Source organism: Astyanax mexicanus, unplaced genomic scaffold, assembly GCF_023375975.1.
Source record: "Astyanax mexicanus isolate ESR-SI-001 unplaced genomic scaffold, AstMex3_surface scaffold_31, whole genome shotgun sequence".
In the NCBI taxonomy this organism is placed as follows: Eukaryota; Metazoa; Chordata; class Actinopteri; order Characiformes; family Acestrorhamphidae; genus Astyanax; species Astyanax mexicanus.
Genome location: NW_026040041.1, coordinates 908,804 through 933,881, shown reverse-complemented (window position 1 = coordinate 933,881; position 25,078 = coordinate 908,804). Strand labels below are relative to the sequence as shown.

Sequence of the window (25,078 nt, the reverse complement as noted above, 5' to 3'; positions counted from 1 at the left end):
TCTGTAAATCATCCTATTTTAAGATTACCATCCTTCTGCTGAGGAAGCTGGAGGGGTTCAACAGATTTGAAGCTGAAAGTGTTTTTTCTCAACATGTTACATTTGAGTAATTATGAGAAATGAATCTTCCCATTCCACTTTAAATGTGAACTTGTTGTTTTGTTGTTGTCTTGTTGTCAGATTCATCATAGCTATATTGTTTTTCCTCTGTTTATATAGTGTAGTTTTTTTATGAATAAATAAACTTTATTTGCTTTTATTATATTATTTTCCCTCTGTTTATATTTGTACATTGTTATTATTATTATTATTATTACTTCATTAACCTTTTCTTCATTAACCTTTTCTTCATTTAAAGCATTACAAGAACTGCTTGCTTCCTTGCTTTTACATAGTTTTCATTGTTTTTGAATAGAAACCTTTTATATTGTGTAGTATTTTTAATTAATGAAAACTTAATGCTTGCTTTTATTTCTTTTCCCCATTGTTTATTTTTATTATTATTATTATTATTATTATTATTATTATTATTATTATATTTAATTTTATTTTGTTTAGTGTCTTTTTCTCTGCTTCTTTTTGTATTTATTTTTTATTTCTGTATTTTATTTATTTATTTTTTAACATTGTTTTCCTATTTAGATTTGGTTTTCCTTCTGTAGTTTATTAAAAAAAATGCTTGCTTTTATTACATTTAATTGTCCTCTGTTCATTTATTGTTGTTGTTTTTTAATAAAGTCGCTGCTTGAATTATTTTTCCGCTTGTTTATTGTGCATACTTTATTGCATCTTTCTGAAAATAAGCAATTTTATAGTGTTATTAAAACACAGACAAGCATGCTATTAGAAAATGTAACAGGTTACTAGCAATCAAAACAACTAGCTAAGTTTTTTGTCAATGAATGTTTTATATTACAACACAAACCTATTGCCTACATCTCAGTCAAACCTAGAATCTCCTAGGCACCCCAAACCCAAAAAGTATAAAATATATTTGTAAAGTATAAAGTTCATTAAACTATTGTTGCTTGTTATAACCTTGGTTTCGTACAATGAGCAGTCGGCCAAGTTGACTTTTATTTTGAAAATATATTATTCTGCGGCCTGACGCTGTTGGTTACCTCAGGCTCAGACTCAATCAAGGGTCCTATTTAACTTGATTTGGAAATACAGTTACACAATAAAACCCAATAAATTGTCCGTTTTCCTCACACAGTTGCACAAAAAGGTGGTTTATCAGACTTTTGCTTTATCTGGCCATAGCCTCGTCTTGCTAACCGAGCTAAGCTAAATAGCTAGCCAAGCTAACTAGCTAGCTAGCGTAACGCTAGTTACCTCAGGCTCAAACTCCATCACGGGTCCTATTTATAAATATAAAATATAAAGTTACACAATAAAACCCAATAACTTGTATGTTTTTTCTCACACAGCTGCACAAAATGGTGATTTCTCAGACTTTGGCCTTATCTGCTATTAGTCTTATTCAGCTAACCTAGCTAAGCTAACTAGCTAGCTACACTCTGGGGTCTGCGGTCATTCTCACGATGCCATTGCTGGCACTGATTCGTCATAAAAAAAATAATACATTAAAAATAACTATTTTTTTTACTATTTAATTACTATTACTATTTGCTTCTAGTGCTTCCAAAATATTTGAATAAACCCATTAGTTTTTAGAGAAACAGATTAGAAACTGCCAGACCACAAACAGAATTTAGATAAAGTGGGAATATCCAGAAAAATAAATCCGCCTGGTGCTGCTGATGTATTCTGTCACAGTAATAATAATCCATGTAATAAACTATCATCAAAATCCTTATACTTTTTAATTTGAATTCTGTACATAAATAATAAGTAAAAAATAAAAGAGGCGCTGGGTAATTATTTTTTTTATCAAAACATGATCAATTCCATCAAGATTTACAAATTCTGGAAGCATTTACATCTCAAATAATGATATTTTTAAGCAGCACAACCTCAGCACACCCTGGGATGGATTTTTACTTTCTGGACCTGGGTTCGCCCCCAGCCCTAAGCCCCCCTACCCTCGACATAAATACCCCTTTACAACTACAGCACAACACAACATGCATTTAAAATTCTAACGCCAATAAAATCTAATTATACTGGAACAAAACTTTTCTCTTCATTACTACCAAATTATCTGGGTTTTACTTGGCACAACTTTCTCTACATACCTCCCCCTTCGGCCATCAGCGCAGACTGGAGGAGTCAAGGAGAGAACGGAGCAGGGTTGCCAGGTCCAACAAAATATATCCAACCCAAACCCAAAGTCTAAAACCCACCCTTCCGAAGATTAAACTAGCCCAAAATATTATCTGTCACACGTTTAAAGCAAATGGTAAAACAACTCTGAGTGTATGACTTAGTATTAATTAATCATAAATATTACTATTTACCTTAAAGTTATTAATAACTTATGTAACATTAATGTTTTATTATAAGTTTTATATCCCAGTCAAGAACATTTAATAGTAACATAAGTAGCAAGACAAGATTTTTCCTTACTCATTCTCCTCTTCAATGTTTTTTATTGTCTTGTGATTTCCGGTTAAAAAAAAGAAAGTGCAAAAGGTATTTGCTTTTTCATTTTAGTGTTTTCATTTCAGTTTTATTTTTGGCAGCATGAATAGGAGAGAGAGAGAGAGAGAGAGAGAGAGAGAGAGAGAGAGAGAGAGAGAGAGAGATCACAACGTAACCAGAAACAAGAAATCACAAGGTAATTAATAAAAATGTTAAAGGGGAGAGGAGAGTTCAGGAGGGGCAAGAACAGAAAAGTGTAAGAAAAAGTTTTTTTTTTGCTAATTATGTTACTATTAAATGTTCCTGACTGGAATATAAAACTGTTATAAAGTAAATAATAAAAAAACATTTTACAATATTATTAATGACTTTATGATTAATAGAAATACTCATAATAAATACCTTACTCTACTTAGTCGTGTACTCATAGTTGTTTTGCGATTTGCTTCAAACGTGAGACAGAGAGATATTTATTGGTCTAGTTTAAGCTTCTGAAGGGAGGGTTTTAGACTGAGTTTGCGCTGTATTTTGTTCGACCTGGCAACCTAGCCCTGCAGTGGAAAATAGAGAATGTTGCACTACAGCACTATATATGGTGACACAGTTATACAGGAAGTAGAGCTCATGTTGAGGCTATTCCTCACAGCATTCAGGGACACGTTCATAACATGTTTGGTTATTGTAATTTCACTGCTCGTACTCATTAAAGCACAGTGAACAAATGGAGTATTGTTCCTATCTAGAAAAGCGTTCAGACTGCAGTTCGCCTGTGATCTGTAGTTCTGAACCGGTCCGAGAACCATTGCCATCATAAACACACTCTGACAGGCAATTAACATTATGAAACAAAAACACGTTGAGATCTGGCTTCACTTAACATCTTAAAAACAAAACTTATACATCCATCTATAACTTCCATCCATTCATACCTACAGTATTTTATCAACATTTATGCACACAAGCAAACACATATTTTAATTTTTTTAACTGAGCTGCAGAGCCCAATTTTCAACGTCTAAATAAAGGTAATCACGGACCAACCAAATTTACCCCCAAGTAAAAACGTCTGGAATATGGGACGAAGCAGTGTTTTACACTTCAGCTGCTTTACTTCAACATCAGGTTTAAAAAACGCTATATGATTAAAACTGATTTTAATGAACTGGAACATAAAGCACCCCAAAATATATTGTTGCTTATATGTTCCTGTATGTATTATTTTGGAATTCAAGAAAAAAAAAAACTCAACCATTAAAACCTTTCGCATTCAAAGTATATATTTATCTCTTTATATACCACTCCTTACTCTATACCACACGAATACACCCTGTATGTGTACGCTTACAGCCACAATGATTATCAAACTAATTACCTAACTATTCCTATAATTATTCCTGATTGATAAATCAAGAGTCAATTCTGAGGTCAGAGATCAACGCTGTTTTAATGCATTAGAAGTGATTCATCACACTTCTGCTATCTGGGATGCGAGTTAAATAATTAAAGATATTAAAGTGTAGATAAAGTTAAAATACAATCTAAACTTAAACTCTTACAGCTCAGTCTGAACAAGATCCAATTTACATTTACAGAGTTTTTCCTCCATCAGAGAGAGAGTGAGGAGTAAAGTGAGAGTAAACAGTGAGTAAAAGTGTAGAAGAGTTCTTTACCTTCAGCAGATCAGCTCCTGTTTCTCTATAAGGACTAGAGGTGGGCGGGTCGATCCAAATATATCGATACCAACGCTGTTATTGGTATTAAGCAATACTTGTGTAAAAAGATCGATACTCAAGCTTGCTACCCCCCACCCCCCCCTCTGGTCTTTTGTTGTTGCACGTGTGTCACGTGGCTCAGCGGAGCCAGCCAATCAGCCAACAGGTATGGAGAGCGACAACCTGAATATTTATATATTTATATTTTGACACTCTATGTATTTAGGAAAAATAGAATTGCACTGAAAGGAAGAAAATGACTTATTTTTTTAAATTCTTTTTCTTAAGAACAATTCTATTTGAAAAAAGAAACAAAGAACTAGAAAAGATGTCTAGTGAGGGGAGAATTTTTGTTTTATTTTTGTATTGTGGCTGCTCCTTTTCTATCTCAAAAAATATTTACTTCCCTAACGTGAAGGCAAACTTTGTTTTGTTACTGTTCCATTGTTTGGCGAAATTTTATCCTAGATCTTTTGGATCCTTTGGATCTATGAAGCTTAAAATATTCAAAAGTAACGGTATCGATATCGGAAATACTGGCCCTGGGTTGTTTTTTGGCAGCTAGCAATCTTAGTGCATTACCGCCATCTACTGGACTGAAGTGTGATTAAATTGTGTTAGATGTGATATAAAAATATATATTTATATTAAAAAAAAATCTAAAGTCTTCTTGCAATTTGTGTATCTTTTGTAAATTTTATGACTGTTTTGACTGTAGGCTCTGTACCACCTAAACTATTTTTTTCAAAGTTACAGAGTTTTTTGTTACCCTCTCAAGATGTTCTCTCTTGTTAGAGTAATGCCTACGTGTATTAAATACATGCTTTATGGTTTCAGTCTCAGTACAGTATAGGCACATTCCGGTCTCATGTTTTCCTATAGTGTGTAAACCACTATTCAGTCCAGTTGGATTATCCTTATCCTGGTGAACCAGGTTTCCTCCTGCTGTATTAGTGAACTGAATTTCCTGACTGTTATTACTCTTGTTGTTTACTATATAAATACCTGCCTTTTGTCTCCTTATCCCGTTCATCTTACCAGATTTTTTTATTATTGTTTTAAATTCTGATTTGCTTAGTGTAACCTGTACTTCTGCTTGGTAATTTCAGTTATTTTAGTGCTTCCTTCGCCATCTTGTCTGCTTTCTCATTTTATACTGGGGCCAGCACCTCCACCTGGACTGGATGAAGTCCAGGTGGAGACTTTAAACCTGCCTCCATTTGCCAATTAAATGTTGCAAATGTTGGTAAATGTACAAATTACACATAGTTTAAAGTTGAATATATATATATATATATATATATATATATATATATATATATATATATATATATATATATATATATATATATATATATATATGGACACAAAACAAGACTGTAACATTTTAACATAAACTTCATATTTAAAATGAAATCCACAAAACTAAAAAATGTAATTGCTTTTCAATGTCAGCCAGTGTAACGTTTTTCAATTCAATTGTCTGACCAATTATGGCTACATTTGCAAATTAAAGGTAAGGCCTCTTTATTGTTGAACTCTTAGCATTTGGTGTAGTATAGAATAAATGTTTTTAAAATCCATTTTTCAACTTTCTATTTTCTTTATTTCTACACCTCACATTTAAAATTAAAAAATCTTCTCTCGATTTTCAGAGTTTTCCATCTTGTAACAAAAGTAAGTTGTATTATAGCATCAGACTTTTGTTGCAAAATGCAAAAAAATATTGAGAAAAAAGTATTTTTTCTGTTGCTAGGAAGGCAGAAATGGAAAAACTAAAGATTGGAAAAATAGATTCATTTCTTTTTCCCCAAAGTAAATGAAAATGAAATAATGAACTTTTAAACTGTTTTTCCTGTGCAGTGGGTGGGGCTAAGCTACTGTTTATTGACTGGTAAACTTTTTCATTGGGTGGTTCATGTTCTATTCTGATGGAAAACTCAAATAAAAAAGAGTGGCTAACTACTTGCCCAGATATTCCTTTAATTTTAAATTAGAATCAGGGGTTTCAGCAAAAAAAAAAGAACTTGCCTGTAAATTTCCATTTTTCTACAACAAACAGCTTTTAGGCAAAAAACACACTGGCGTTCCTGCTAAGGTATGCTGATTGGTTGGTGTGTTACAGCCAGAGCTTGTTTAAAATGTTTATATCTAGAGATTCCTTTCCTTAAGAATTATGTGTTGAGTACTGTCCAAACAAACCCAGAAGAGATTCTTAAATGAGTAGTCTCACTGTCGCAAAACAGTGGAACATTGAACAGAAGTTCAAGAAACACAAAGACCCTAAATAAAAATAAACATCCCAACGCAATTGTATCAAGTAAAATGCTTTCTTGGTCCTGTCATTTCAAACACTGTTTAGCCGCCAAATTGGCATTTAAATTACCCTCTACTCCAACATATAGCAAAAGCCACAAAATCTAAATTGTCTATTACCTTTTCAGGTTTTTCGGCCGTAGGTTCAGAAAAAACATATTCTCTCCCCGTCGGGGAAGCAAACCCCGGTCTTCCGCGTGACAGGCGGAGATACTGTCCACTATACTAACGAGGAAGCTGTGTGCAGCTGAATCTCTGCAACATGCAACAGGTAATACTGGCCCCTTCTCAATCTTCACAGAAGGTGTGTGTGTTCTTGTGCCTTTTTCATTAGGGAATGCATGGTGAGTGAGCTTGTCAGTGATGTGAAGTCCCAGAAACCTGAAACTGTGCATAGTTCTCCCTGTGCTACTGCTGAAGTGAGTCACCTCTGATCAACATGCTTCAGCCTTCTAAATGTTATGCTGTTGTCATGAGAGGCTAACAGCTCCTGTTTCTTCAAGGGGAATTAGCTCAAATGGTAGAGCGCTTGCTTAGCATGCGAGAGGTAGCGGGATCGATGCCCGCATTCTCCAACGAAGGTTTTGACTGTGTGAATGCCACTGAGAACAGCTTTAAAAACTGTAAGTTTGAGTGTATAACTTCAGTGTACGTTATTTACCTGACTCACCATTTGCCTCTGCTTGACAGATGACCGTCTGAAAGCATGATATAGCAAAACAAAGAGAAGAATTTTTGGCCCGTACGGGGATCGAACCCGCGACCTTGGCGTTATTAGCACCACGCTCTAACCAACTGAGCTAACCAGCCCACAGTTGAAAGCAGAACCCTTCAGGCATGACGGATGAATGTCCACCAGGTGTAATTGTTTTATTCTGTTTTTTTCCACATCCGAAGCCAAGCGCAGAAGGCACAACAACAGCACGGGGATGGCATGATTGCTTCCTGTGCTCGCAATTGTCTTAATAAGGCCTAACACAAAATATAGATTGTTCCCATCTACTAATGAGGTGTGATGACAGGCTTGCCCATAGTGTCAGACAAAAGACAAGAACTAAAGGCATGTTTCTGCCTGGTTTCGAACCAGGGACCTTTCGCGTGTAAGGCGAACGTGATGACCACTACACTACAGAAACCACAATTTTCCACCAAGCGTGCATGTGTCCCGCAGTGGAAATGACAGAGTTTGGTCATCTTTCCCAGGGGAAAATTTGCACTGAGGGTCTTTCAGCAAAACAATGGTGCGCTTGTTTGTGGCGTTGGTGGTATAGTGGTGAGCATAGCTGCCTTCCAAGCAGTTGACCCGGGTTCGATTCCCGGCCAACGCATTGCCTTTAGCGCGTCGCACCTTGCTGCTCCAAAACCGTTTCAGGTTTTTCGGCCGTAGGTTCAGAAAAAACATATTCTCTCCCCGTCGGGGAATCGAACCCCGGTCTTCCGCGTGACAGGCGGAGATACTGTCCACTATACTAACGAGGAAGCTGTGTGCAACTGAATCTCTGCAACATGCAACAGGTAATACTGGCCCCTTCTCAATCTTCACAGAAGGTGTGTGTGTTCTTGTACCTTTTTCATTAGGGAATGCATGGTGAGTGAGATTGTCAGTGATGTGAAGTCCCAGAAACCTGAAACTGTGCATAGTTCTCCCTGTGCTACTGCTGAAGTGAGTCACCTCTGATCAACATGCTTCAGCCTTCTAAATGTTATGCTGTTGTCATGAGAGGCTAACAGCTCCTGTTTCTTCAAGGGGAATTAGCTCAAATGGTAGAGCGCTCGCTTAGCATGCGAGAGGTAGCGGGATCGATGCCCGCATTCTCCAACGAAGGTTTTGACTGTGTGAATGCCACTGAGAACAGCTTTAAAAACTATAAGTTTGAGTGTATAACTTCAGTGTACGTTATTTACCTGATTCACCATTTGCCTCTGCTTGACAGATGACCGTCTGAAAGCATGATATAGCAAAACAAAGAGAAGAATTTTTGGCCCGTACGGGGATCGAACCCGCGACCTTGGCGTTATTAGCACCACGCTCTAACCAACTGAGCTAACCGGCCCACAGTTGAAAGCAGAACCCTTCAGGCATGACGGATGAATGTCCACCAGGTGTAATTGTTTTATTCTGTTTTTTTCCACATCCGAAGCCAAGCGCAGGAGGCACAACAGCACGGGGATGGCATGATTGCTTCCTGTGCTCGCAATTGTCTTAATAAGGCCTAACACAAAATATAGATTGTTCCCATCTACTAATGAGGTGTGATGACAGGCTTGCCCATAGTGTCAGACAAAAGACAAGAACTAAAGGCATGTTTCTGCCTGGTTTCGAACCAGGGACCTTTCACGTGTAAGGCGAACGTGATGACCACTACACTACAGAAACCACAATTTTCCACCAAGCGTGCATGTGTCCCGCAGTGGAAATGACAGAGTTTGGTCATCTTTCCCAGGGGAAAATTTGCACTGAGGGTCTTTCAGCAAAACAATGGTGTGCTTGTTTGTGGCGTTGGTGGTATAGTGGTGAGCATAGCTGCCTTCCAAGCAGTTGACCCGGGTTCGATTCCCGGCCAACGCATTGTCTTTAGCGCGTCGCACCTTGCTGATCCAAAACCTTTTCAGGTTTTTCGGCCGTAGGTTCAGAAAAAACATATTCTCTCCCCGTCGGGAAATCGAACCCCGGTCTTCCGCGTGACAGGCGGAGATACTGTCCACTATACTAACGAGGAAGCTGTGTGCAGCTGAATCTCTGCAACATGCAACAGGTAATACTGGCCCCTTCTCAATCTTCACAGAAGGTGTGTGTGTTCTTGTGCCTTTTTCATTAGGGAATGCATGGTGAGTGAGCTTGTCAGTGATGTGAAGTCCCAGAAACCTGAAACTGTGCATAGTTCTCCCTGTGCTACTGCTGAAGTGAGTCACCTCTGATCAACATGCTTCAGCCTTCTAAATGTTATGCTGTTGTCATGAGAGGCTAACAGCTCCTGTTTCTTCAAGGGGAATTAGCTCAAATGGTAGAGCGCTCGCTTAGCATGCGAGAGGTAGCGGGATCGAAGCCCGCATTCTCCAACGAAGGCTTTGACTGTGTGAATGCCACTGAGAACAGCTTTAAAAACTGTAAGTTTGAGTGTATAACTTCAGTGTACGTTATTTACCTGACTCACCATTTGCCTCTGCTTGACAGATGACCTTCTGAAAGCATGATATAGCAAAACAAAGAGAAGAATTTTTGGCCCGTACGGAGATCGAACCCGCGACCTTGGCGTTATTAGCACCACGCTCTAACCAACTGAGCTAAACGGCCCACAGTTGAAAGCGGAACCCTTCAGGCATGACGGATGAATGTCCACCAGGTGTAATTGTTTTATTCTGTTTTTTTCCACATCCGAAGCCAAGCGCAGAAGGCACAACAACAGCACGGGGATGGCATGATTGCTTCCTGTGCTCGCAATTGTCTTAATAAGGCCTAACACAAAATATAGATTGTTCCCATCTACTAATGAGGTGTGATGACAGGCTTGCCCATAGTGTCAGACAAAAGACAAGAACTAAAGGCATGTTTCTGCCTGGTTTCGAGCCAGGGACCTTTCGCGTGTAAGGCGAACGTAATGACCACTACACTACAGAAACCACAATTTTCCACCAAGCGTGCATGTGTCCCGCAGTGGAAATGACAGAGTTTGGTCATCTTTCCCAGGGGAAAATTTGCACTGAGGGTCTTTCAGCAAAACAATGGTGTCCTTGTTTGTGGCGTTGGTGGTATAGTGGTGAGCATAGCTGCCTTCCAAGCAGTTGACCCGGGTTCGATTCCCGGCCAACGCATTGCCTTTAGCGCGTCGCACCTTGCTGCTCCAAAACCGTTTCAGGTTTTTCGGCCGTAGGTTCAGAAAAAACATATTCTCTCCCCGTCGGGGAATCAAACCCCGGTCTTCCGCGTGACAGGCGGAGATACTGTCCACTATACTAACGAGGAAGCTGTGTGCAGCTGAATCTCTGCAACATGCAACAGGTAATACTGGCCCCTTCTCAATCTTCACAGAAGGTGTGTGTGTTCTTGTGCCTTTTTCATTAGGGAATGCATGGTGAGTGAGCTTGTCAGTGATGTGAAGTCCCAGAAACCTGAAACTGTGCATAGTTCTCCCTGTGCTACTGCTGAAGTGAGTCACCTCTGATCAACATGCTTCAGCCTTCTAAATGTTATGCTGTTGTCATGAGAGGCTAACAGCTCATATTTCTTCAAGGGGAATTAGCTCAAATGGTAGAGCGCTCGCTTAGCATGCGAGAGGTAGCGAGATCGATGCCCGCATTCTCCAACGAAGGTTTTGACTGTGTGAATGCCACTGAGAACAGCTTTAAAAACTATAAGTTTGAGTGTATAACTTCAGTGTACGTTATTTACCTGATTCACCATTTGCCTCTGCTTGACAGATGACCGTCTGAAAGCATGATATAGCAAAACAAAGAGAAGAACTTTTGGCCCGTACGGGGATCGAACTCGCGACCTTGGCGTTATTAGCACCACGCTCTAACCAACTGAGCTAACCGGCCCACTGTTGATAGCGGAACCCTTCAGGCATGACGGATGAATGTCCACCAGGTGTAATTGTTTTATTCTGTTTTTTTCCACATCCGAAGGCAAGCGCAGAAGGCACAACAACAGCACGGGGATGGCATGATTGCTTCCTGTGCTCGCAATTGTCTTAATAAGGCCTAACACAAAATATAGATTGTTCCCATCTACTAATGAGGTGTGATGACAGGCTTGCCCATAGTGTCAGACAAAAGACAAGAACTAAAGGCATGTTTCTGCCTGGTTTCGAACCAGGGACCTTTCGCGTGTAAGGCGAACGTGATGACCACTACCCTACAGAAACCACAATTTTCCACCAAGCGTGCATGTGTCCCGCAGTGGAAATGACAGAGTTTGGTCATCTTTCCCAGGGGAAAATTTGCACTGAGGGTCTTTCAGCAAAACAATGGTGTGTTTGTTTGTGGCGTTGGTGGTATAGTGGTGAGCATAGCTGCCTTCCAAGCAGTTGACCCGGGTTCGATTCCCGGCCAACGCATTGCCTTTAGCGCGTCGCACCTTGCTGCTCCAAAACCGTTTCAGGTTTTTCCGCCATAGGTTCAGAAAAAACATATTCTCTCCCCGTCGGGGAATCGAACCCCGGTCTTCCGCGTGACAGGCGGAGATACTGTCCACTATACTAACGAGGAAGCTGTGTGCAGCTGAATCTCTGCAACATGCAACAGGTAATACTGGCCCCTTCGCAATCTTCACAGAAGGTGTGTGTGTTCTTGTGCCTTTTTCATTAGGGAATGCATGGTGAGTGAGCTTGTCAGTGATGTGAAGTCCCAGAAACCTGAAACTGTGCATAGTTCTCCCTGTGCTACTGCTGAAGTGAGTCACCTCTGATCAACATGCTTCAGCCTTCTAAATGTTATGCTGTTGTCATGAGAGGCTAACAGCTCCTGTTTCTTCAAGGGGAATTAGCTCAAATGGTAGAGCGCTCGCTTAGCATGCGAGAGGTAGCGGGATCGATGCCCGCATTCTCCAACGAAGGTTTTGACTGTGTGAATGCCACTGAGAACAGCTTTAAAAACTATAAGTTTGAGTGTATAACTTCAGTGTACGTTATTTACCTGACTCACCATTTTCCTCTGCTTGACAGATGACCGTCTGAAAGCATGATATAGCAAAACAAAGAGAAGAATTTTTGGCCCGTACGGGGATCGAACCCGCCACCTTGGCGTTATTAGCACCACGCTCTAACCAACTGAGCTAACCGGCCCACAGTTGAAAGCGGAACCCTTCAGGCATGACGGATGAATGTCCACCAGGTGTAATTGTTTTATTCTGTTTTTTTCCGCATCCGAAGCCAAGCGCAGAAGGCACAACAACAGCACGGGGATGGCATGATTGCTTCCTGTGCTCGCAATTGTCTTAATAAGGCCTAACACAAAATATAGATTGTTCCCATCTACTAATGAGGTGTGATGACAGGCTTGCCCATAATGTCAGACAAAAGACAAGAACTAAAGGCATGTTTCTGCCTGGTTTCGAACCAGGGACCTTTCGCGTGTAAGGCGAACGTGATGACCACTACACTACAGAAACCACAATTTTCCACCAAGCGTGCATGTGTCCCGCAGTGGAAATGACAGAGTTTGGTCATCTTTCCCAGGGGAAAATTTACACTGAGGGTCTTTCAGCAAAACAATGGTGTGCTTGTTTGTGGCGTTGGTGGTATAGTGGTGAGCATAGCTGCCTTCCAAGCAGTTGACCCGGGTTTGATTCCCGGCCAACGCATTGCCTTTAGCGCGTCGCACCTTGCTGATCCAAAACCTTTTCAGGTTTTTCGGCCGTAGGTTCAGAAAAAACATATTCTCTCCCCGTCGGGGAATCGAACCCCGGTCTTCCGCGTGACAGGCGGAGATACTGTCCACTATACTAACGAGGAAGCTGTGTGCAGCTGAATCTCTGCAACATGCAACAGGTAATACTGGCCCCTTCTCAATCTTCACAGAAGGTGTGTGTGTTCTTGTACCTTTTTCATTAGGGAATGCATGGTGAGTGAGCTTGTCAGTGATGTGAAGTCCCAGAAACCTGAAACTGTGCATAGTTCTCCCTGTGCTACTGCTGAAGTGAGTCACCTCTGATCAACATGCTTCAGCCTTCTAAATGTTATGCTGTTGTCATGAGAGGCTAACAGCTCCTGTTTTTTCAAGGGGAATTAGCTCAAATGGTAGAGCGCTCGCTTAGCATGCGAGAGGTAGCGGGATCGATGCCCGCATTCTCCAACGAAGGTTTTGACTGTGTGAATGCCACTGAGAACAGCTTTAAAAACTATAAGTTTGAGTGTATAACTTCAGTGTACGTTATTTACCTGACTCACCATTTTCCTCTGCTTGACAGATGACCGTCTGAAAGCATGATATAGCAAAACAAAGAGAAGAACTTTTGGCCCGTACGGGGATCCAACCCGCGACCTTGGCGTTATTAGCACCACGCTCTAACCAACTGAGCTAACCGGCCCACAGTTGATAGCGGAACCCTTCAGGCATGACGGATGAATGTAAACCAGGTGTAATTGTTTTATTCTGTTTTTTTTCCACATCCGAAGCCAAGCGCAGAAGGCACAACAACAGCACGGGGATGGCATGATTGCTTCCTGTGCTCGCAATTGTCTTAATAAGGCCTAACACAAAATATAGATTGTTCCCATCTACTAATGAGGTGTGATGACAGGCTTGCCCATAGTGTCAGACAAAAGACAAGAACTAAAGGCATGTTTCTGCCTGGTTTCGAACCAGGGACCTTTCACATGTAAGGCGAACGTGATGACCACTACACTACAGAAACCACAATTTTCCACCAAGCGTGCATGTGTCCCGCAGTGGAAATGACAGAGTTTGGTCATCTTTCCCAGGGGAAAATTTGCACTGAGGGTCTTTCAGCAAAACAATGGTGTCCTTGTTTGTGGCGTTGGTGGTATAGTGGTGAGCATAGCTGCCTTCCAAGCAGTTGACCCGGGTTCGATTCCCGGCCAACGCATTGCCTTTAGCGCGTCGCACCTTGCTGCTCCAAAACCGTTTCAGGTTTTTCGGCCGTAGGTTCAGAAAAAACATATTCTCTCCCCGTCGGGGAACCGAACCCCGGTCTTCCGCGTGACAGGCGGAGATACTGTCCACTATACTAACGAGGAAGCTGTGTGCAGCTGAATCTCTGCAACATGCAACAGGTAATACTGGCCCCTTCTCAATCTTCACAGAAGGTGTGTGTGTTCTTGTGCCTTTTTCATTAGGGAATGCATGGTGAGTGAGCTTGTCAGTGATGTGAAGTCCCAGAAACCTGAAACTGTGCATAGTTCTCCCTGTGCTACTGCTGAAGTGAGTCACCTCTGATCAACATGCTTCAGCCTTCTAAATGTTATGCTGTTGTCATGAGAGGCTAACAGCTCCTGTTTCTTCAAGGGGAATTAGCTCAAATGGTAAAGCGCTCCCTTAGCATGCGAGAGGTAGCGGGATCGCTGCCCGCATTCTCCAACGAAGGATTTGACTGTGTGAATGCCACTGAGAACAGCTTTAAAAACTATAAGTTTGAGTGTATAACTTCAGTGTACGTTATTTACCTGATTCACCATTTGCCTCTGCTTGACAGATGACCGTCTGAAAGCATGATATAGCAAAACAAAGAGAAGAACTTTTGGCCCGTACGGGGATCGAACTCGCGACCTTGGCGTTATTAGCACCACGCTCTAACCAACTGAGCTAACCGGCCCACTGTTGATAGCGGAACCCTTCAGGCATGACGGATGAATGTCCACCAGGTGTAATTGTTTTATTCTGTTTTTTTCCACATCCGAAGGCAAGCGCAGAAGGCACAACAACAGCACGGGGATGGCATGATTGCTTCCTGTGCTCGCAATTGTCTTACAGTTTTTCTCAATTGGTTTGGCTCATTTCTTGAAACTGAGATGACATTCCTATAACTAAAAGGTAAATTGGCCAAACAGACTTACAGTTCCTCACAACACTTCAGATAACCAGCAAAATGTCATATGTCTCCCAAAATGTTCATTCTTGCTTCAAAATGAAGTCTTTCTCCCATATAAATAGTCAGTACCATAAAAATGGCATAGATCCTTCTCAATTGCTTTGGCACATTTTCATTAATTTTGTCCATCTGTCAAAATAAACTGGACGGTGCAGCAAAACTACATGGATCCTCATCACTGCTCATATCGCTCCAAAAACAGTTTACCCATGTGTCAAAACTGATTTCTTTTCTCAAACAAATCATCAGTGCCCCCAAAATGCATTGTCCCTTTGGCATTGTGTAAGTACTGCAAGTCAAAATGCTTAGATGTTTTGTCTTTATGGCAGAGGTCTAGCTAAAGGAATACAATGTTCACACCACACACACTGCACTCTTTCTGCTGAGGAAATTGGAACTATTTTTATTTACAAGTACATTTTTACACATTACTGTAGGTAGAAAGAAAAGAAAATACTAAGGAAAATGTATCAAATATACTATGTATACAAATTACAAAAACCTGCAAAAACAAAACAAAATACATTACAGTAGGTGAAAAAATAGTCAAGCATCACAAATGCAATACAGTAACATTCTGACTACTCTGTGTCACTCCCCTCTCACTCCTGCTCATCTTCCTGGCCATCCATCCGCTGCAGTCTGTTTGGCCATAAATTCTCATCAACATTGCATCTGATATGTTCTTTAGCAATGCACTGTGGGAAGAATGCCTGAGCCATCCTCTACACTGATCGCCACAGGACTATATAATCATTATATCATCACAGGACTATATCATCGTTATATAATCACAGGACTAGCATCAAAGAACTAGCACCAGGCCAAGATGTATACAGTGGATAGAAAAAGTCTACACACCCCTGTTCAAATGGTAGGTTTTTGTGATGTAAAAAAAATTACAATAAGACAAATAATTTCTACCTATAATGTGACCTATAACCTGTACAATGCAATTGAAAAACAAACAGAAATCTTTCAGGGAGGTGAAGTAAAAATAAACAACTGAGCTATTGAGGTTGCATAAGTGTGCACACCCTTTTATAACTAGGGGTGTTGCTGTGTTCAAATTTAACCAATAACCTTCAAACTCACTTTAAATTGGAGTCAGCACACACCTGTCAACGATTAAAGTGCCTCTGATCAACTCCAAATAAAGTTTAACTGTTCTAGTAGGCTTGTCCTGATATTTTTGTAGCCACATCTTTCAGCACAAGCCATGGTCCACAAAGAGATGCCAGAGCATCAGAGGTATCTCATTATTCATAGATATCAGTCAAGTGAAGGCTACAAAAGTCATTAAATATACCATGGAACACTTTGAAGACTGTCATCATCAAGTGGAGAAAACATGGCACAAAAAGACATTACCAAGAACAAGACATTTGACAAAAATTGATGATAAGACAAGAAGAAAATTGGTCAAGGAGGCTGCCAAGAGGCCGACAGCAGCACTGAAGGAGCTGCAAGAATTTCTGGCAAGTACTGGCTGTGTAGTACATGTGACAACAATCTGCCGACTTCTTCATATGTCTGTGCAAAACAAACATCCAGAAAACATCTAAGCTCTACTTAATTTTCCAAAAATTCATCTGATATCTACCAAACGCATGTGGGAAAATGTGTTATGGTTTAATGAAACCAAGGTTAAACGTTTTGGACATAATTCCAAAAGGTATATTAGGCGCAAAAGCAACACTGCTCGTCACCAAAAGAACAGCATACCTACAGTGAAGCATGGTGGTGGCAGCATCATACTTTGGGGCTGTTTTTCTTCAGCTGGAACTGGGGCTTTATTCAGGGTGGACGGAATTTTGAACAGTTCCAAATACCAGTCAGTATTGGCAAAAACCTTCGGCCTCTGGTAGAAAACTGAAGATGAAAAGGAACTTCATCTTTCAGCACAACAATGACACAAAGGACACATCTAAATCAACAAAAGAATGGCTTCAGCGGTATAAGATTAAGGCTTTGATGGCTTTATGGCCCAGCCTGAATCCAGACCTGAATCCCATTGAACATCTGTGGGGTAATCTGAAGAGGGCTGGGCACAGGAGATGCCCTCACATTTTGTCAGATTTTGAGCAGTTATGCAAAGAAGAGTGGGCAAATTTTGCCACATCAAGATGTGTCACGCTGATCACGTGTCACTGTGTCACGGTTCCTACCCAAAAAGACTGAGTGCTGTAATAGATGCAAAAGATGTTGCAACAAAGTATTAGTTGTATGTATTTAACCAGGTGATTTTTTGTTTTATATTTTTTCGCTGTAAAGATTTATGTTTGTTTTTCAATTGCATTGTACAGGTTATAGGTCACATTAAATGTGAAAAAAGTTATGAAATTATTTGTCTTGCTTTAATTTTTTTACAACACAAAAACCTGGCATTTGAACAGGGGTGTGTAGACTTTTTATATCCACTGTATATAGAGCAATGCCAGCATTCAAAATAATAGACAACAAACTGATGGATTGGTCACCAGTAATGTGGGACACTCATTTTCGTCAAAACCTGCTTTCACCTGTTACCTACTCACCTGATTGTAATGAATTTATGAAATGTTCCAAAATATGTGTTCTGTATTGTATTACAATTTCTTAATTCATTTTGAGAATTGAGCAGACTATTCTGCAGATGATGACTTATATGATGAAATTGTGCTGACATGTTTTGAAGAGAACAACCATTACACTGAGAACTAACCAATTAAGATAGATCAACAAGATGCATTCTTTTGGAAAATGTACTAAATGTAGGATGATTGTGTTAAGTGTAGGCTACTTGTACAAAACCATTTGCAAAGATGTACTAAGTGCTTGAGACATGTACAAAGCATTTGAAATGTGATGAAAGCAATGAGAAATGCCATTCTGTTATGAGAAACTGCAAGTTAGTTTGGGAATTTGTCCATGTTATTTTGAGAATGTCATCTCGGTTTCAAGAAATGAGCCAAACCAATGGAGAAAAACTGTAATAAGGCCTAACACAAAATATAGATTGTTCCCATCTACTAATGAGGTGTGATGACAGGCTTGCCCATAGTGTCAGACAAAAGACAAGAACTAAAGGCATGTTTCTGCCTGGTTTCGAACCAGGGACCTTTCGCGTGTAAGGCGAACGTGATGACCACTACACTACAGAAACCACAATTTTCCACCAAGCGTGCATGTGTCCCGCAGTGGAAATGACAGAGTTTGGTCATCTTTCCCAGGGGAAAATTTGCACTGAGGGTCTTTCAGCAAAACAATGGTGTGCTTGTTTGTGGCGTTGGTGGTATAGTGGTGAGCATAGCTGCCTTCCAAGCAGTTGACTCGGATTCGATTCCCGGCCAACGCATTGTCTTTAGCGCGTCGCACCTTGCTGATCCAAAACCTTTTCAGGTTTTTCGGCCGTAGGTTCAGAAAAAACATATTCTCTCCCCGTCGGGGAATCGAACCCCGGTCTTCCGCGTGACAGGCGGAGATACTGTCCACTATACTAACGAGGAAGCTGTGTGCAGCTGAATCTCTGCAACATGCAACAGGTAATACTGTCCCCTTCTCAATCTTCACAGAAGGTGTGTGTGTTCTTGTGCCTTTTTCATTAGGGAATGCATGGTGAGTGAGCTTGTCAGTGATGTGAAGTCCCAGAAACCTGAAACTGTGCATAGTTCTCCCTGTGCTACTGCTGAAGTGAGTCACCTCTGATCAACATGCTTCAGCCTTCTAAATGTTATGCTGTTGTCATGAGAGGCTAACAGCTCCTATTTCTTCAAGGGGAATTAGCTCAAATGGTAAAGCGCTCCCTTAGCATGCGAGAGGTAGCGGGATCGCTGCCCGCATTCTCCAACGAAGGATTTGACTGTGTGAATGCCACTGAGAACAGCTTTAAAAACTATAAGTTTGAGTGTATAACTTCAGTGTACGTTATTTACCTGATTCACCATTTGCCTCTGCTTGACAGATGACCGTCTGAAAGCATGATATAGCAAAACAAAGAGAAGAACTTTTGGCCCGTACGGGGATCGAACTCGCGACCTTGGCGTTATTAGCACCACGCTCTAACCAACTGAGCTAACCGGCCCACTGTTGATAGCGGAACCCTTCAGGCATGACGGATGAATGTCCACCAGGTGTAATTGTTTTATTCTGTTTTTTTCCACATCCGAAGGCAAGCGCAGAAGGCACAACAACAGCACGGGGATGGCATGATTGCTTCCTGTGCTCGCAATTGTCTTAATAAGGCCTAACACAAAATATAGATTGTTCCCATCTACTAATGAGGTGTGATGACAGGCTTGCCCATAGTGTCAGACAAAAGACAAGAACTAAAGGCATGTTTCTGCCTGGTTTCGAACCAGGGACCTTTCGCGTGTAAGGCGAACGTGATGACCACTACACTACAGAAACCACAATTTTCCACCAAGCGTGCATGTGTCCCGCAGTGGAAATGACAGAGTTTGGTCATCTTTCCCAGGGGAAAATTTGCACTGAGGGTCTTTCAGCAAAACAATGGTGTGCTTGTTTGTGGCGTTGGTGGTATAGTGGTGAGCATAGCTGCCTTCCAAGCAGTTGACTCGGGTTCGATTCCCGGCCAACGCATTGTCTTTAGCGCGTCGCACCTTGCTGATCCAAAACCTTTTCAGGTTTTTCGGCCGTAGGTTCAGAAAAAACATATTCTCTCCCCGTCGGGGAATCGAACCCCGGTCTTCCGCGTGACAGGCGGAGATACTGTCCACTATACTAACGAGGAAGCTGTGTGCAGCTGAATCTCTGCAACATGCAACAGGTAATACTGGCCCCTTCTCAATCTTCACAGAAGGTGTGTGTGTTCTTGTACCTTTTTCATTAGGGAATGCATGGTGAGTGAGCTTGTCAGTGATGTGAAGTCCCAGAAACCTGAAACTGTGCATAGTTCTCCCTGTGCTACTGCTGAAGTGAGTCACCTCTGATCAACATGCTTCAGCCTTCTAAATGTTATGCTGTTGTCATGAGAGGCTAACAGCTCCTGTTTCTTCAAGGGGAATTAGCTCAAATGGTAGAGCGCTCGCTTAGCATGCGAGAGGTAGCGGGATCGATGCCCGCATTCTCCAACGAAGGTTTTGACTGTGTGAATGCCACTGAGAACAGCTTTAAAAACTATAAGTTTGAGTGTATAACTTCAGTGTACGTTATTTACCTGATTCACCATTTGCCTCTGCTTGACAGATGACCGTCTGAAAGCATGATATAGCAAAACAAAGAGAAGAACTTTTGGCCCGTACGGGGATCGAACCCGCGACCTTGGCGTTATTAGCACCACGCTCTAACCAACTGAGCTAACCGGCCCACAGTTGATAGCGGAACCCTTCAGGCATGACGGATGAATGTCCACCAGGTGTAATTGTTTTATTCTGTTTTTTTTCCACATCCGAAGCCAAGCGCAGAAGGCACAACAACAGCACGGGGATGGCATGATTGCTTCCTGTGCTCGCAATTGTCTTAATAAGGCCTAACACAAAATATAGATTGTTCCCATCTACTAATGAGGTGTGATGACAGGCTTGCCCATAGTGTCAGACAAAAGACAAGAACTAAAGGCATGTTTCTGCCTGGTTTCGAACCAGGGACCTTTCACATGTAAGGCGAACGTGATGACCACTACACTACAGAAACCACAATTTTCCACCAAGCGTGCATGTGTCCCGCAGTGGAAATGACAGAGTTTGGTCATCTTTCCCAGGGGAAAATTTGCACTGAGGGTCTTTCAGCAAAACAATGGTGTCCTTGTTTGTGGCGTTGGTGGTATAGTGGTGTGAGCATAGCTGCCTTCCAAGCAGTTGACCCGGGTTTGATTCCCGGCCAACGCATTGCCTTTAGCGCGTCGCACCTTGCTGCTCCAAAACCGTTTCAGGTTTTTCGGCCGTAGGTTCAGAAAAAACATATTCTCTCCCCGTCGGGGAACCGAACCCCGGTCTTCCGCGTGACAGGCGGAGATACTGTCCACTATACTAACGAGGAAGCTGTGTGCAGCTGAATCTCTGCAACATGCAACAGGTAATACTGGCCCCTTCTCAATCTTCACAGAAGGTGTGTGTGTTCTTGTGCCTTTTTCATTAGGGAATGCATGGTGAGTGAGCTTGTCAGTGATGTGAAGTCCCAGAAACCTGAAACTGTGCATAGTTCTCCCTGTGCTACTGCTGAAGTGAGTCACCTCTGATCAACATGCTTCAGCCTTCTAAATGTTATGCTGTTGTCATGAGAGGCTAACAGCTCCTGTTTCTTCAAGGGGAATTAGCTCAAATGGTAGAGCGCTCGCTTAGCATGCGAGAGGTAGCGGGATCGATGCCCGCATTCTCCAACGAAGGTTTTGACTGTGTGAATGCCACTGAGAACAGCTTTAAAAACTATAAGTTTGAGTGTATAACTTCAGTGTACGTTATTTACCTGATTCACCATTTGCCTCTGCTTGACAGATGACCGTCTGAAAGCATGATATAGCAAAACAAAGAGAAGAACTTTTGGCCCGTACGGGGATCGAACCCGCGACCTTGGCGTTATTAGCACCACGCTCTAACCAACTGAGCTAACCGGCCCACTGTTGATAGCGGAACCCTTCAGGCATGACGGATGAATGTCCACCAGGTGTAATTGTTTTATTCTGTTTTTTTCCACATCCGAAGCCAAGCGCAGAAGGCACAACAACAGCACGGGGATGGCATGATTGCTTCCTGTGCTCGCAATTGTCTTAATAAGGCCTAACACAAAATATAGATTGTTCCCATCTACTAATGAGGTGTGATGACAGGCTTGCCCATAGTGTCAGACAAAAGACAAGAACTAAAGGCATGTTTCTGCCTGGTTTCGAACCAGGGACCTTTCGCGTGTAAGGCGAACGTGATGACCACTACACTACAGAAACCACAATTTTCCACCAAGCGTGCATGTGTCCCGCAGTGGAAATGACAGAGTTTGGTCATCTTTCCCAGGGGAAAATTTACACTGAGGGTCTTTCAGCAAAACAATGGTGTGCTTTTTTGTGGCGTTGGTGGTATAGTGGTGAGCATAGCTGCCTTCCAAGCAGTTGACCCGGGTTCGATTCCCGGCCAACGCATTGCCTTTAGCGCGTCGCACCTTGCTGATCCAAAACCTTTTCAGGTTTTTCGGCCGTAGGTTCAGAAAAAACATATTCTCTCCCCGTCGGGGAATCGAACCCCGGTCTTCCGCGTGACAGGCGGAGATACTGTCCACTATACTAACGAGGAAGCTGTGTGCAGCTGAATCTCTGCAACATGCAACAGGTAATACTGGCCCCTTCTCAATCTTCACAGAAGGTGTGTGTGTTCTTGTGCCTTTTTCATTAGGGAATGCATGGTGAGTGAGCTTGTCAGTGATGTGAAGTCCCAGAAACCTGAAACTGTGCATAGTTCTCCCTGTGCTACTGCTGAAGTGAGTCACCTCTGATCAACATGCTTCAGCCTTCTAAATGTTATGCTGTTGTCATGAGAGGCTAACAGCTCCTGTTTCTTCAAGGGGAATTAGCTCAAATGGTAGAGCGCTCGCTTAGCATGCGAGAGGTAGCGGGATCGATGCCCGCATTCTCCAACGAAGGTTTTGACTGTGTGAATGCCACTGAGAACCGCTTTAAAAACTATAAGTTTGAGTGTATAACTTCAGTGTACGTTATTTACCTGACTCACCATTTGCCTCTGCTTGACAGATGACCGTCTGAAAGCATGATATAGCAAAACAAAGAGAAGAATTTTTGGCCCGTACGGGGATCGAACCCGCGACCTTGGCGTTATTAGCACCACGCTCTAACCAACTGAGCTAACCGGCCCACAGTTGATAGCGGAACCCTTCAGGCATGACGGATGAATGTCCACCAGGTGTAATTGTTTTATTCTGTTTTTTTTCACATCCGAAGGCAAGCGCAGAAGGCACAACAACAGCACGGGGATGGCATGATTGCTTCCTGTGCTCGCAATTGTCTTAATAAGGCCTAACACAAAATATAGATTGTTCCCATCTACTAATGAGGTGTGATGACAGGCTTGCCCATAGTGTCAGACAAAAGACAAGAACTAAAGGCATGTTTCTGCCTGGTTTCGAACCAGGGACCTTTCGCGTGTAAGGCGAACGTGATGACCACTACACTACAGAAACCACAATTTTCCACCAAGCGTGCATGTGTCCCGCAGTGGAAATGACAGAGTTTGGTCATCTTTCCCAGGGGAAAATTTGCACTGAGGGTCTTTCAGCAAAACAATGGTGTGCTTGTTTGTGGCGTTGGTGGTATAGTGGTGAGCATAGCTGCCTTCCAAGCAGTTGACCCGGGTTCGATTCCCGGCCAACGCATTGCCTTTAGCGCGTCGCACCTTGCTGCTCCAAAACCGTTTCAGGTTTTTCGGCCGTAGGTTCAGAAAAAACATATTCTCTCCCCGTCGGGAAATAGAACCCCGGTCTTCCGCGTGACAGGCGGAGATACTGTCCACTATACTAACGAGGAAGCTGTGTGCAGCTGAATCTCTGCAACATGCAACAGGTAATACTGCCCCCTTCTCAATCTTCACAGAAGGTGTGTGTGTTCTTGTACCTTTTTCATTAGGGAATGCATGGTGAGTGAGCTTGTCAGTGATGTGAAGTCCCAGAAACCTGAAACTGTGCATAGTTCTCCCTGTGCTACTGCTGAAGTGAGTCACCTCTGATCAACATGCTTCAGCCTTCTAAATGTTATGCTGTTGTCATGAGAGGCTAACAGCTCCTGTTTCTTCAAGGGGAATTAGCTCAAATGGTAGAGCGCTCGCTTAGCATGCGAGAGGTAGCGGGATCGATGCCCGCATTCTCCAACGAAGGTTTTGACTGTGTGAATGCCACTGAGAACAGCTTTAAAAACTATAAATTTGGGCGCCGAGTGGTCCAGCGGTCTAAAGCGCTGCCACTATGAGCAGGAGGTCGCCGGTTCGAACCCCAGCTCATGCAGCTTTGCCATCAAGCTGCCGGCGTCAGAGGGAGCAAAATTGGCCCTGCTCCCTCTGGGTGGGTAGATGGCGCTCTCTCCCCACATCACTCCTACGGGGATGTCTGCAGCACAGGGCGTCTGTGAGCTGATGTACTGGAGCCGAGCCGCTGCGCTTTCCTCCAAGCGCGCTGGCTGCTCGGTAATGCTGCATCAGCAGCAGCTCGAAAAGAAGCGGTGGCTGACTTCACATGTATCGGAGGAAGCATGTGCTAGTCTTCACCCTCCTGGTGTGTTGAGGTATCACTAGTGATAGGGGGAGTCCTAATGAATGGGTTGGGTAATTGGCCGTGTAAATTGGGGAGAAAATGGGAAAAAAATTAGAAATAAAATTAAAAAAAAAAAAAAAAAAAAACTATAAGTTTGAGTGTATAACTTCAGTGTACGTTATTTACCTGATTCACCATTTGCCTCTGCTTGACAGATGACCGTCTGAAAGCATGATATAGCAAAACAAAGAGAAGAATTTTTGGCCCGTACGGGGATCAAACCCGCCACCTTGGCGTTATTAGCACCACGCTCTAACCAACTGAGCTAAACGGCCCACAGTTGAAAGCAGAACCCTTCAGGCATGACGGATGAATGTCCACCAGGTGTAATTGTTTTATTCTGTTTTTTTCCACATCCGAAGCCAAGCGCAGAAGGCACAACAGCACGGGGATGGCATGATTGCTTCCTGTGCTCGCAATTGTCTTAATAAGCCTTAACACAAAATATAGATTGTTCCCATCTACTAATGAGGTGTGATGACAGGCTTGCCCATAGTGTCAGACAAAAGACAAGAACTAAAGGCATGTTTCTGCCTGGTTTCGAACCAGGGACCTTTCACGTGTAAGGCGAACGTGATGACCACTACACTACAGAAACCACAATTTTCCACCAAGCGTGCATGTGTCCCGCAGTGGAAATGACAGAGTTTGGTCATCTTTCCCAGGGGAAAATTTGCACTGAGGGTCTTTCAGCAAAACAATGGTGTGCTTG

At 42.3% G+C, this 25,078-nt stretch overlaps 1 protein-coding gene and 31 non-coding genes across 39 annotated transcripts in view; 15 read left to right on the top strand and 17 right to left on the bottom strand.

The window, feature by feature from the left end:
* LOC125788905 (gastrula zinc finger protein XlCGF26.1-like) overlaps window positions 1-2,272 on the bottom strand; it is a 77,940-nt gene extending 75,668 nt beyond the window's left edge. For all 8 annotated transcript variants that reach the window (XR_007429875.1, XR_007429876.1, XR_007429879.1 and 5 more), the window contains exon 1: window positions 2,199-2,272. The gene's annotated coding sequence lies outside the window, so the exon portion shown is untranslated. The remainder of the gene's footprint in view (window positions 1-2,198) is intronic.
* A 5,363-nt stretch (window positions 2,273-7,635) lies between these two features.
* trnav-uac (transfer RNA valine (anticodon UAC)) lies at window positions 7,636-7,708 on the bottom strand. The gene has a single exon. It is a non-coding gene; the product is annotated as a tRNA-Val (tRNA).
* A 120-nt stretch (window positions 7,709-7,828) lies between these two features.
* Window positions 7,829-7,900, top strand: trnag-ucc (transfer RNA glycine (anticodon UCC)). The gene has a single exon. It is a non-coding gene; the product is annotated as a tRNA-Gly (tRNA).
* A 79-nt stretch (window positions 7,901-7,979) lies between these two features.
* Window positions 7,980-8,051, bottom strand: trnad-guc (transfer RNA aspartic acid (anticodon GUC)). Its single transcript has one exon. It is a non-coding gene; the product is annotated as a tRNA-Asp (tRNA).
* Window positions 8,052-8,318: 267 nt separating this feature from the next.
* Window positions 8,319-8,391, top strand: trnaa-agc (transfer RNA alanine (anticodon AGC)). The gene has a single exon. It is a non-coding gene; the product is annotated as a tRNA-Ala (tRNA).
* A 161-nt stretch (window positions 8,392-8,552) lies between these two features.
* trnai-aau (transfer RNA isoleucine (anticodon AAU)) lies at window positions 8,553-8,626 on the bottom strand. The gene has a single exon. It is a non-coding gene; the product is annotated as a tRNA-Ile (tRNA).
* Window positions 8,627-9,069: 443 nt separating this feature from the next.
* trnag-ucc (transfer RNA glycine (anticodon UCC)) lies at window positions 9,070-9,141 on the top strand. Its single transcript has one exon. It is a non-coding gene; the product is annotated as a tRNA-Gly (tRNA).
* Window positions 9,142-9,559: 418 nt separating this feature from the next.
* trnaa-agc (transfer RNA alanine (anticodon AGC)) lies at window positions 9,560-9,632 on the top strand. The gene has a single exon. It is a non-coding gene; the product is annotated as a tRNA-Ala (tRNA).
* A 681-nt stretch (window positions 9,633-10,313) lies between these two features.
* On the top strand, window positions 10,314-10,385 carry trnag-ucc (transfer RNA glycine (anticodon UCC)). Its single transcript has one exon. It is a non-coding gene; the product is annotated as a tRNA-Gly (tRNA).
* A 1,172-nt stretch (window positions 10,386-11,557) lies between these two features.
* Window positions 11,558-11,629, top strand: trnag-ucc (transfer RNA glycine (anticodon UCC)). The gene has a single exon. It is a non-coding gene; the product is annotated as a tRNA-Gly (tRNA).
* Window positions 11,630-11,708: 79 nt separating this feature from the next.
* Window positions 11,709-11,780, bottom strand: trnad-guc (transfer RNA aspartic acid (anticodon GUC)). The gene has a single exon. It is a non-coding gene; the product is annotated as a tRNA-Asp (tRNA).
* Window positions 11,781-12,047: 267 nt separating this feature from the next.
* On the top strand, window positions 12,048-12,120 carry trnaa-agc (transfer RNA alanine (anticodon AGC)). The gene has a single exon. It is a non-coding gene; the product is annotated as a tRNA-Ala (tRNA).
* Window positions 12,121-12,608: 488 nt separating this feature from the next.
* On the bottom strand, window positions 12,609-12,681 carry trnav-uac (transfer RNA valine (anticodon UAC)). The gene has a single exon. It is a non-coding gene; the product is annotated as a tRNA-Val (tRNA).
* A 271-nt stretch (window positions 12,682-12,952) lies between these two features.
* Window positions 12,953-13,024, bottom strand: trnad-guc (transfer RNA aspartic acid (anticodon GUC)). The gene has a single exon. It is a non-coding gene; the product is annotated as a tRNA-Asp (tRNA).
* Window positions 13,025-13,291: 267 nt separating this feature from the next.
* trnaa-agc (transfer RNA alanine (anticodon AGC)) lies at window positions 13,292-13,364 on the top strand. The gene has a single exon. It is a non-coding gene; the product is annotated as a tRNA-Ala (tRNA).
* Window positions 13,365-14,046: 682 nt separating this feature from the next.
* On the top strand, window positions 14,047-14,118 carry trnag-ucc (transfer RNA glycine (anticodon UCC)). Its single transcript has one exon. It is a non-coding gene; the product is annotated as a tRNA-Gly (tRNA).
* Window positions 14,119-18,192: 4,074 nt separating this feature from the next.
* Window positions 18,193-18,265, bottom strand: trnav-uac (transfer RNA valine (anticodon UAC)). Its single transcript has one exon. It is a non-coding gene; the product is annotated as a tRNA-Val (tRNA).
* A 271-nt stretch (window positions 18,266-18,536) lies between these two features.
* trnad-guc (transfer RNA aspartic acid (anticodon GUC)) lies at window positions 18,537-18,608 on the bottom strand. The gene has a single exon. It is a non-coding gene; the product is annotated as a tRNA-Asp (tRNA).
* Window positions 18,609-19,436: 828 nt separating this feature from the next.
* Window positions 19,437-19,509, bottom strand: trnav-uac (transfer RNA valine (anticodon UAC)). Its single transcript has one exon. It is a non-coding gene; the product is annotated as a tRNA-Val (tRNA).
* Window positions 19,510-19,780: 271 nt separating this feature from the next.
* On the bottom strand, window positions 19,781-19,852 carry trnad-guc (transfer RNA aspartic acid (anticodon GUC)). The gene has a single exon. It is a non-coding gene; the product is annotated as a tRNA-Asp (tRNA).
* A 267-nt stretch (window positions 19,853-20,119) lies between these two features.
* Window positions 20,120-20,192, top strand: trnaa-agc (transfer RNA alanine (anticodon AGC)). Its single transcript has one exon. It is a non-coding gene; the product is annotated as a tRNA-Ala (tRNA).
* Window positions 20,193-20,353: 161 nt separating this feature from the next.
* On the bottom strand, window positions 20,354-20,427 carry trnai-aau (transfer RNA isoleucine (anticodon AAU)). The gene has a single exon. It is a non-coding gene; the product is annotated as a tRNA-Ile (tRNA).
* Window positions 20,428-21,366: 939 nt separating this feature from the next.
* Window positions 21,367-21,439, top strand: trnaa-agc (transfer RNA alanine (anticodon AGC)). The gene has a single exon. It is a non-coding gene; the product is annotated as a tRNA-Ala (tRNA).
* A 161-nt stretch (window positions 21,440-21,600) lies between these two features.
* trnai-aau (transfer RNA isoleucine (anticodon AAU)) lies at window positions 21,601-21,674 on the bottom strand. The gene has a single exon. It is a non-coding gene; the product is annotated as a tRNA-Ile (tRNA).
* Window positions 21,675-21,927: 253 nt separating this feature from the next.
* On the bottom strand, window positions 21,928-22,000 carry trnav-uac (transfer RNA valine (anticodon UAC)). Its single transcript has one exon. It is a non-coding gene; the product is annotated as a tRNA-Val (tRNA).
* A 120-nt stretch (window positions 22,001-22,120) lies between these two features.
* trnag-ucc (transfer RNA glycine (anticodon UCC)) lies at window positions 22,121-22,192 on the top strand. Its single transcript has one exon. It is a non-coding gene; the product is annotated as a tRNA-Gly (tRNA).
* A 79-nt stretch (window positions 22,193-22,271) lies between these two features.
* trnad-guc (transfer RNA aspartic acid (anticodon GUC)) lies at window positions 22,272-22,343 on the bottom strand. Its single transcript has one exon. It is a non-coding gene; the product is annotated as a tRNA-Asp (tRNA).
* Window positions 22,344-22,610: 267 nt separating this feature from the next.
* On the top strand, window positions 22,611-22,683 carry trnaa-agc (transfer RNA alanine (anticodon AGC)). Its single transcript has one exon. It is a non-coding gene; the product is annotated as a tRNA-Ala (tRNA).
* A 161-nt stretch (window positions 22,684-22,844) lies between these two features.
* trnai-aau (transfer RNA isoleucine (anticodon AAU)) lies at window positions 22,845-22,918 on the bottom strand. The gene has a single exon. It is a non-coding gene; the product is annotated as a tRNA-Ile (tRNA).
* A 253-nt stretch (window positions 22,919-23,171) lies between these two features.
* trnav-uac (transfer RNA valine (anticodon UAC)) lies at window positions 23,172-23,244 on the bottom strand. Its single transcript has one exon. It is a non-coding gene; the product is annotated as a tRNA-Val (tRNA).
* A 120-nt stretch (window positions 23,245-23,364) lies between these two features.
* trnag-ucc (transfer RNA glycine (anticodon UCC)) lies at window positions 23,365-23,436 on the top strand. Its single transcript has one exon. It is a non-coding gene; the product is annotated as a tRNA-Gly (tRNA).
* A 418-nt stretch (window positions 23,437-23,854) lies between these two features.
* Window positions 23,855-23,927, top strand: trnaa-agc (transfer RNA alanine (anticodon AGC)). The gene has a single exon. It is a non-coding gene; the product is annotated as a tRNA-Ala (tRNA).
* Window positions 23,928-25,078: the final 1,151 nt, after the last annotated feature.